The sequence below is a fragment of the Sorghum bicolor genome, chromosome 6, assembly GCF_000003195.3.
Source record: "Sorghum bicolor cultivar BTx623 chromosome 6, Sorghum_bicolor_NCBIv3, whole genome shotgun sequence".
Lineage (NCBI taxonomy): Eukaryota > Viridiplantae > Streptophyta > Magnoliopsida > Poales > Poaceae > Sorghum > Sorghum bicolor.
This window is the reverse complement of record NC_012875.2, coordinates 6,774,095-6,783,122: the sequence shown is the minus strand read 5'-3', so window position 1 is coordinate 6,783,122 and position 9,028 is coordinate 6,774,095. Positions and strand designations below refer to the sequence as shown.

At 41.1% G+C, this 9,028-nt stretch overlaps 1 long non-coding RNA gene across 18 annotated transcripts; it reads right to left on the bottom strand.

Annotated features, from left to right (window-relative positions):
* On the bottom strand, positions 1,347 to 7,840 carry LOC110436313. Of its 18 annotated transcripts, XR_002454149.1 has the most exons (11): positions 7,402 to 7,840; positions 6,308 to 7,312; positions 6,140 to 6,210; positions 5,685 to 5,800; positions 4,007 to 4,159; positions 3,230 to 3,390; positions 2,919 to 2,970; positions 2,789 to 2,821; positions 2,513 to 2,594; positions 2,326 to 2,427; positions 1,347 to 1,634 (listed from the first exon to the last, which is right to left on the bottom strand). It is a non-coding gene; the product is annotated as an uncharacterized LOC110436313 (long non-coding RNA). The 18 variants fall into 18 exon arrangements; XR_002454145.1 differs by having other exon boundaries at positions 2,326 to 2,594; positions 2,919 to 3,026; XR_002454139.1 differs by having other exon boundaries at positions 2,513 to 2,821.

Here is a 9,028-nt window from a genome sequence, read left to right as displayed (position 1 = left end):
AACCTTGTGGGCTAGCTGCTGCACCACGACACTGGACCGTGCGAGCATCCGCGCATCGGCCATGCCACTTCGCCGGGCCACCAGACCTCGCGACCCACTCCCGTGTCCGCGAGCCACTTCGATCTCCCGCTATTCTCTGGCATTGCACCGGCGTTGCTTTGGTGTGCCGTCGTCGAAGTAGGAGGTGTCAATCATGTGAATTATCGTAAACCATTCTCCATTTAGTACACTGAATAATGTGCCGTTATGGTAACTCGACTATGGTAAATAATAATTCATCTTTTATAGTAACTACACAAATTATAGTAAACTACACATCAATACCATGATGCCAAATTGTAGTAACTCCATTTACTTACTTATCATCTCTTAACCTACTCAGCAGAACAGACATACCTCTGAATTATCGTAAAAATATATGATGGCACAGACAGTGCATGCATACACTAATTCACTTGTATGCATGTGTACGCTAATTCATGTATTCTCGTAACTGCTCGTTCCGCTAGCTTGCGCGCACACACACGCCAGATCCGAAATTACCGTAATCACCATAACTACGACCTGCGTGCATGCATATCTGTCCTTAATTAGTAAATAGCGACAGTAACAGATCGTTATTAATTTGCCGTAGCTGTGCATGCAGCCATGCAGGTTCATCCGCACCAGCCATGAAAACCAGAGACGCGCTGCTAGGTGCACCGACCGGCCTGGCATTTTGTAGCTAGCTACAGAGTATATTATAGGGCTGGTATATTGAGAGCCCAGGGCTACAATTAGATATTGGAAGCCCCAACCAAACCACTCCACCCAACTTCTATGAAGCTGACCCAAACGTTTGGATGCATAAAATCCTATGTCACGCTATCCAGAAAGCTTTTTATCGTGACAATGCATAAAATCTAGTAGTTGTATAAATTAAAATCAATTCGTTACTGTATAAAAATCTTTCTGTAATCTGGACGTTACACCTAACAACAGCTGACATAGACTGACACATACTGACACATATCTGCATGCGTGCGTCCACTCTAATCTCTTCCGTTTTTTCACGACAATTTCTCAACGAAACATCCGATTCAAAAACGGTTTTCACCATTGAACTCCTGATATTTTTGTGCATGATTCAAGATCCGTTGTGAATATATTGTTCGAAAAAAATAAAAATTCATAATTTTGCGCACTGTGAGACAAAGTTTTATACATCCGAATAGATCTTGTGAGCAAAAAACATCAAGACGACCTTGTGTCTTTTAATATTTGAAATTTGAATCATGACACGTAATAACCGATTAAATGCATAGAATCACTGGTCAAAATGCGTAGCAAAGTTTTTGGCGCCGACGTTGAATAGAAATTAGTGGTTGGATAAATAATAATCAATTTTGTTACCACATAGAAACATCTCCACATGGAGACGAACTTGTATTCTTCGAAATTTAAAATTTGAATGTTGGCATGTGATGACCTAGTAGGTACATAGAATCAATAGTCAAGATGCGCATAAAGGTTTTTAGTGCCACGTTGCATACAAATTAGTAGTTCAATGAATAAAAATTAATTTCATTGCTGCGTAAAAACTTCTCCATTTGATGGACATTCCACCTGACACAACTATGATTGTCTGTAATTGTCTGTAACATCATGCAAAAAGACATAGAAACATATTTTAGCAGGCACATAAACCTTACAGTGGCAAAAAATGCATAGAAACATGTTTTAGTATGCGGAGAAACCTTGCAGCAACAAGAAAAACATGTAGGAACAAAAATCTATTACGGTTCCAACTCAAATCTTGCCTCCCGCTTGGACATATGTAAAATTAAAAGTGAAACAATGCATAGAACATAATAAAACTCTCCCTGTGGGAGATTATTTTATCTCAAACCATGACAGCTCCAATGCAAACCATTATTCTCACTTTGGGGGCATATAATTAGTAGAGAAACACTGTATAGAACTGCAAATACCCTCCCTTCAGGGATTATTGTAACTGGGTCGAGATGGCCCCAACCCAAACAATGTATAGAACAAATGTGTACAAAATTATGTACCAACAATGTATAGAATTGTGTACAAGTGTGCCAATAACTATTCCAACAATGTATGTCAAAGTATTCTAACTATGCATAGAAGTATGCTGCAAGATATATAATTGTTAATTGGAGTCTAGAAAATTATGCACAGAAACTTATGCAAAAAGAAATATTGTCTTAGAAGTATATTATTCATTCCTATATTCATTGGAGTCTAGAAACTTATACATAAAAAAACCAATAGAACTCAACAAGGACCCAAGTAAAATATATGCACCAGTTCACTTACAAATCAGTTTGTTTTTTAGTGTAGAAGAAAAGGTTTTTGCTGGAACTTTTCCATAAGTATCAACAACCGACCGGCTATTCTCTTGCACATCAATAAGCCAAACTGCATCCAGAAATTCAGCACTGTCATTTACATGCAGTTAGGTTCTCGTGGAACTGAAATCACTCCAATAAAATTAACAAGCAACCTGCAATGTTTTGGAAAAAGGGGTACATCAACGAAGCATAGAAAATAGTTATTCACACAATATAAACCTTCTTGATCCATTTCTGCACTAGCATCAATTTCATAAGTTGAGATCTATGGGCAGAAGAAACCATTAAAATCTCTAGGCACAAACCATAATTACGGAATATCCATCTCTAAATTGCATAAAATCTTGTAGTGCCCTACAAAAGAAGAACGAAGAGCCCTATATGAACACATCCAGCCCCCAATGCCGTTGAGTCCACCCAGCCCTCACCTTGATGCAGCCGTAACAATGTACAAATATGCCCTAACAAATATATAAAAATTATGTTCCAACAATGTATAAAAGGTGCTCTATTAATATATATAAAACTATGCTCTAACAATGTATAAAATGTCCTTACATTGCTTGCATTGCTAGCTCTTTATTTGCCGCAACCCCATGTTCCTACAAGGCTACGACCAAATTGAATTAAAACATGGCATAGCAACTATGGATGTCAGTGCAATTCCTGTGATTTTTAGATGAGCAGAAATTTTAGCATCAATGGAATGGACTTTGAGTTTAACTAGTGTTAAAATCTATGCAAAGTAAGTATAGAATCCTATGCAACCTAAGCTTGAATAAAACCTATGCAAACTAAACATAGAATTATATACAAACTAAGGTGAATAAAACATGGCATAGAAAAATTCATAGAGTTGTGGCGGGCACCGATATAGGAGGAGGCTCCGTAAGAGGCCCGCTGCTACCAGCATGAAATGTGCTAGCGTCACTTTTGGCTGCCACGCTGGATGTGTCCTTGTCTAGAATCTCATCAACACCATGGCACTAGTCATGTTCATTCTCCACTAGGCTGGTTGTCTTTCGATTTACTGGCAAAAAAATACACCAAATCAAAAATAAAAATTATGCATGCAAACATAGTAATCAAAGGAAAGCAAAAAAAACTGTGAACAAACTAAAACCCGTGAGGAAAAATGGCATAGAAACATGTTTCCTATACCATATAGAAACATGTTTTAGCATGTATAAAAACCTTACAGTGGCACGAAAGGCGTATAAAACAGAGTAGAAACATGTTTTTAGCAATTTAGATATGATTTACGATAATCCAACTCACTCCCATTCAATATGGCTAATACTCCAAATGGGTTAGAAAATGCATAAAAAGTGGGTTTACAGTGAAACAATTTGGATAAATTAGAGAATATTCCAACAGCAAACAGATTAATCAATAAAAAGTAACTAGCAGAATCAATAAAAGGTAACTAGCAGAATCAATAAAAAGTAACTAGCAGAAAGGTTATAGTAATTTTGTGACTATGATTTATGAGAAAAAACAACAAAGTAATGAACTCAAATCCATCAATTTCTAATCTGAAACATTTTAGATTTTGAAGCTTTGTGGAAGGTGCCAGTTGTTCATGCTCTAGTCACCCTTTACAGAGAAAGCCAACAGAGGAGCGACTAGAGCAGAATTGGATGAACCTGGATTGGTCGAACGAGTGGTGGGTGGCGGAGGTCGCTGATTCAATGTGGATACCTGGAGGGGAGGGAAGAGGGAGCCGTCGCATAAAGTTTTGACTATATGCATAGAACCATGACCATGCTAGGTCTTCATTTGCCGCAAACCACCAATTTCTGCGAAGCAGCAACCACAGATCAGAACACATCATAGAAAAAGCATTGTCATAAAAAAAATCTCAATTAATAAAAAAACCATTGTCATAAAAAGTTTTGCCTCGTACATGTAGTTTCACAAATAACAGGTAATTAAGACCTCTTCATTTACCAACTTATATGCATAGAAACTCACTAACAATAGAATAGAAACTCACTTGATGCAAATACTAGAAAACTATACGTGCGAGCACAAAAAATAATTAGGAACCTGGTCGATTAGCACCGGTACTATGACAGGAAGAAAAAAAAATCCACATGCAGCCAATTAGTAGTATTACTATCAGGAGAAGCACATAAAAAATCTACATGCTGCACATGAGAGCTAGCGGGGGCCGCAAAAGCCGTCCTATCCAAACAACTAGGATCCAAAGCTTGGCCAAAAGTAGCTCAAGCTAAAATCATATATCACATGCATGAACTAAATGCGTAAAAACCTAACTCATCAAGCAAGGATCCAAAAATTAAGATTTTGATTTCATAGCAGACCACTAATATGCAAATACAGGTACTTACATGGACGCAAGTGCTAAAACTTGGAAGATGCAATAAAATAGTTATTCAAACAACATAAACCTTGTTCCTCTATTTCTGCAGCTAGCTTAATTCTCACTAAGAGACTATTTTTTATCTAAAAACGTGAAAACCCCAACCCAAACCATGGTTCTCACTTGGGGGTTATAATTAATAGAGGGACACTGCATATAGAACCTAAAACCCAAACAATGCATAGAACATCAATGAACATTGGAGGAACCCTATACAGCTAGTCCAGCCCGATGCATTAAAAAAATACATTGTACACAAGCAGTGGAGATGAATTATGCATGGACCATGAACCTAGAACTGTAAGTATATAAATCAAAATCCAAAACATGGTACAGGACAGCTAGTTCAGCCAATGTTGTTGCAGTGACTCTTGTTTAGCTATAAATCATAGTTACCCAAAATAGAATGCATAAAAACAAGAGCAAAAATGCATGGAAAAGAAGTCCAACTCCATCACATGGACTTCAGTTTTCAGTGTGTCCCTCTTCTTCCTCTCGATATAAATACTCATCCAAACAAGCCTATGGAAGAAAAGAAAAGAAAAAAATTGGTCTGCTCGTACTTTAATCTCTTTAAACTTAATAAGCACAAGAAGAAAGTCACACGCAACGAAACTATGAGTTAAAAAAAGTCCAAAAGTGTTCTATGCAAGGGCACATGCTTGCATATAAGTTGACATATTTACAAAAAATAACCAGCTGTTTCAAACAACCTGTGGTTATATGGTTATATGTCTAGTAACATGTTCAGTCTATTAGTGGGTTTGCATGTGCAAAAAAGCAAACCATCAAGTTAGCCACGAGTAACCAATTAGCATTTCTCTCTCTTCTATTTACCTCGTAACAATCTGTGCAAAGAAGTCATGCGGAGAAACTAATAACATCCATCACACATGAAGCATAGAAATTAACATGGAGCAGACAAACGTCGATCATACCCATCGCCTGGGAAGGAGCACCGCTTGAGCTTGAGCCCGCAACAGCACGTCGTGGGCCTCGGACCGCCAACTCGTCGGCTTCTTCTCCGTCTTCTCTGGCCACATCGCACGTCCTCCTACAGCCCATTAATCGTAGAAAATCCACATGGAGGAACATAAAAAGAAATCAACAGTGCGTAGAAAATCAATTTCACTAAAAAATAATAGAAATCAACAATGCATTGTCTATTTTCTGCAGAACTGCTACAAATATGGAAACAAATCATTCCTATATGTGCAAATTAAATAGACATTGCAAGCATATATTGAACCATGGACTAAATGGAATGGAAACAAATTAGATATCTCATTAAAAAAATAAGCAAGTTCATCAACTAATCACAAGGATGGAAGGACCTATGCAGACTGGCTCAACCGAAGCCGTACAAATGTAAGCAGCACACAAATGCACTCACCATGGTGTTAGCCCATGAATTGTAGAGAAACCCCATCAAAATTGGCTATCATGTACACCGCTGGCAGCCTGCTGCACAAAAGACACATAGTAGCCCACCACCATTTCATCAAAAGCCTGGAAGGCACAAACATGAATCATATTGGAGAGTCAAAGAGCCCTCGCTCACCCGGACCTAGCACCAATGATGGATAACGGTTGGGCGGCCGCTGCATTGCGAGGACAGGACATATGTTTGGACAATGGGAGCACGTGGAGGGCGGCCCCGTGCACACCAGCACCATGACCATGGACTGCACGTCACCAACTGCTGCCACTGCTTTGCACAAGTAGCGCCGCCGACTGCATCATGCAGTGGACCGCCACCGGAATGGATCTTAATGTGTAAAAAATTAACTCATTAAGCATAGAACCTTCGAAGCATAAAAATCCAAAAATCAATTGCATAAAAACTTAATTCATTAAGCATAGAAGCCACCTTTGTTGCAGTTAAGCCATAATGTGAGAGAATCAGGCTTAACAAATGGTTATCTCAGGACAAGATGGCTTACCAAATCAGAAAACTAAAAAAAATGGTAAATCAAAATATATGCATATGGTGAAGTAGTAGTCACATCCGTAACATATAGAAATTTACAATTTGCTGGAGAAAAAACAAAGTGTAGACCAAAACTGTATACATTCAAACATCAATATGAGATAAAAAAAAGAAAACATCAGTCGAATGAGAAAGCCACACCAGCAGGCCCTATCCACAGCCATCGCCCAAACCAAACATCCATCCTAGATTACGGCAAGGAAAACGAATCGAGCTGGGGAGGAGGAACGGGCGCACCATGTCAATTTGGTCATCCTCAATTTTGTTCATATTGTATGAAGGTTAACCATAGAAGAAAGCCTTGAGCTTAGATGAAAAAGAAGTCTATTTCTATGCATAAAAAATTAACATTTTAATTTTTATGCATCCTAAAATAAGATTTTAATTTCTATACATCCAGGTGTCTCTCTTCTTCCTCTTGTTCTTGCTGCTCCACATCAAGCAATGATTAATTAATTGTCCTAGAGTGAAATGGTCAGAGTAGAAAAGGAATGAAATTGGTTTACGTGCTGCCCAAGATGTGCCATCGGAGCTTGTTACTTGTGCTAGGAGAGGAGGAACCGCCCCCACCCACTACTGCAACGTTCAAGCCGGGCATCAGCATGTTGCAAAAAAAAATTGAACCACATCCTGCTCGATCTGCTAGGGAGGAGGAAAGGACGCACCTTGTCAGTCTAATCGCTCTTCATCCTGCTCGATCTGCTCGCTTTTCATCTGTTGCTCCTCATCTCGCTCAAAGCTCCTCCTGCTAGTTGACCGGATCTGAGCGAGCCAGGCTTCCTATCGACAGGATCTGAGAAGGCCCTGCCTGCTGAGTGACATGCGCCGGAGTTGAGGAGGACCCTGCCGCTTGCGGCCAGGACCTCACGGTCCTCTGCCATGCAGCATCCAGGATGGGGGGCACGACGTTGTGGCGTGGGAAGCTAGCCACCGGATGGACGGGGGCATCGCCAGATGGGAGGGGAGGGCGCCGCCACCGGACGGAGGAGCCTAGAGAGCCGAGAGGGAGGGGCTCCGGACGGAGGAGCCACAACGCCATCGGCATCGGGGCATGAGAGAGGGGAACGAGAACGTCTGCAGTTGCCGGAGCAACTTATGTCTGCAGTTATTCATCCAGACCGTTCATATCTTATCCAAGCGTGAGCTCCATAAACTCCAACCGGCCCATGTGAGCCCATTCGCTCGACACCACCCGTCGCGACTCCAACCTCTGCGTCCGCCGTGTTTCTCGTTCCCAAGCCGTGCGGCTCTCTCGTCATCGCCGGGCGCGTCTCGCGTCACCAGAGTGCCACAGTGCTCCCGTAGTTTTCAGGTGCGACACCGGATCAGCGCTACCATCCTTGCCAGGCGTGGCGCTCGCACGCCGTTGGTGCCGACGGTCGTTTCCTCCGACGCTGTTGCAGGCACCAGATCGGCGCGGCGGCTCCGTCCTCGGTAGGCGCGTCACTGGAGAGGCGCGGCGCTCCCGTCATCGTCATGTGCGGCACCGGACTGGCGGTGCTACCCTCGCCGGGCCCGGGCGCGACGCGTGCTGTTGGTGTCGACGCTCCTCTCTCCGCCACCACGCACGAACCTCATCACCGAGGAAGCTGTCACGCCATGTCTAATCTTGTCGACACCGTTCCTCACCACGCCTGTGTTTACCTCCCCGCCACCGTGACGCTCAGCGATGCCATGCTGATATTGGGCCGAAGCCCAGCGAGAAACGTGGGAGAGGCGCACAGTCGTGGTCACCGTTAGATATCAGTGAACGGTCGGATATCCACTGACTGCAGAGACAAGTTGTTTTGGCCAACTGCAGACGATCTCGTTCCATGAGAGAGAGGAGGGGATTTTTTTTCTTTTTAATCCAGCCATATCCAACGTGAGAGAGAGGTTGGCTGCTTGCTTTGGGCTGGTGGGTCCCACATCTTGCATGCGCCTCATCTACTAGATTGGACTGCCTTGCTACTGGTTCGGTGGAAGTGGTTCCAGATTGCACTAGAGCTTCATATATTTATTGGAAGCCCTAAGCTCTTAATAGTAAGTATATATATATATATATATATATATATATATATATATATATATATATATATATATATATATATATATATATATATATATATATATATATATATATATATATATATATATATATATATATATATATATATATATATATATATATATAATGGTATGTATATAACAGATTTATTTTTAAGAAAATCCTCACGACAACACGCGAGTTATGCTTTTAGTTTTCTTAAATGGTAAGTCCTAATGACATGGAAATTAAATTATCCAATGCAT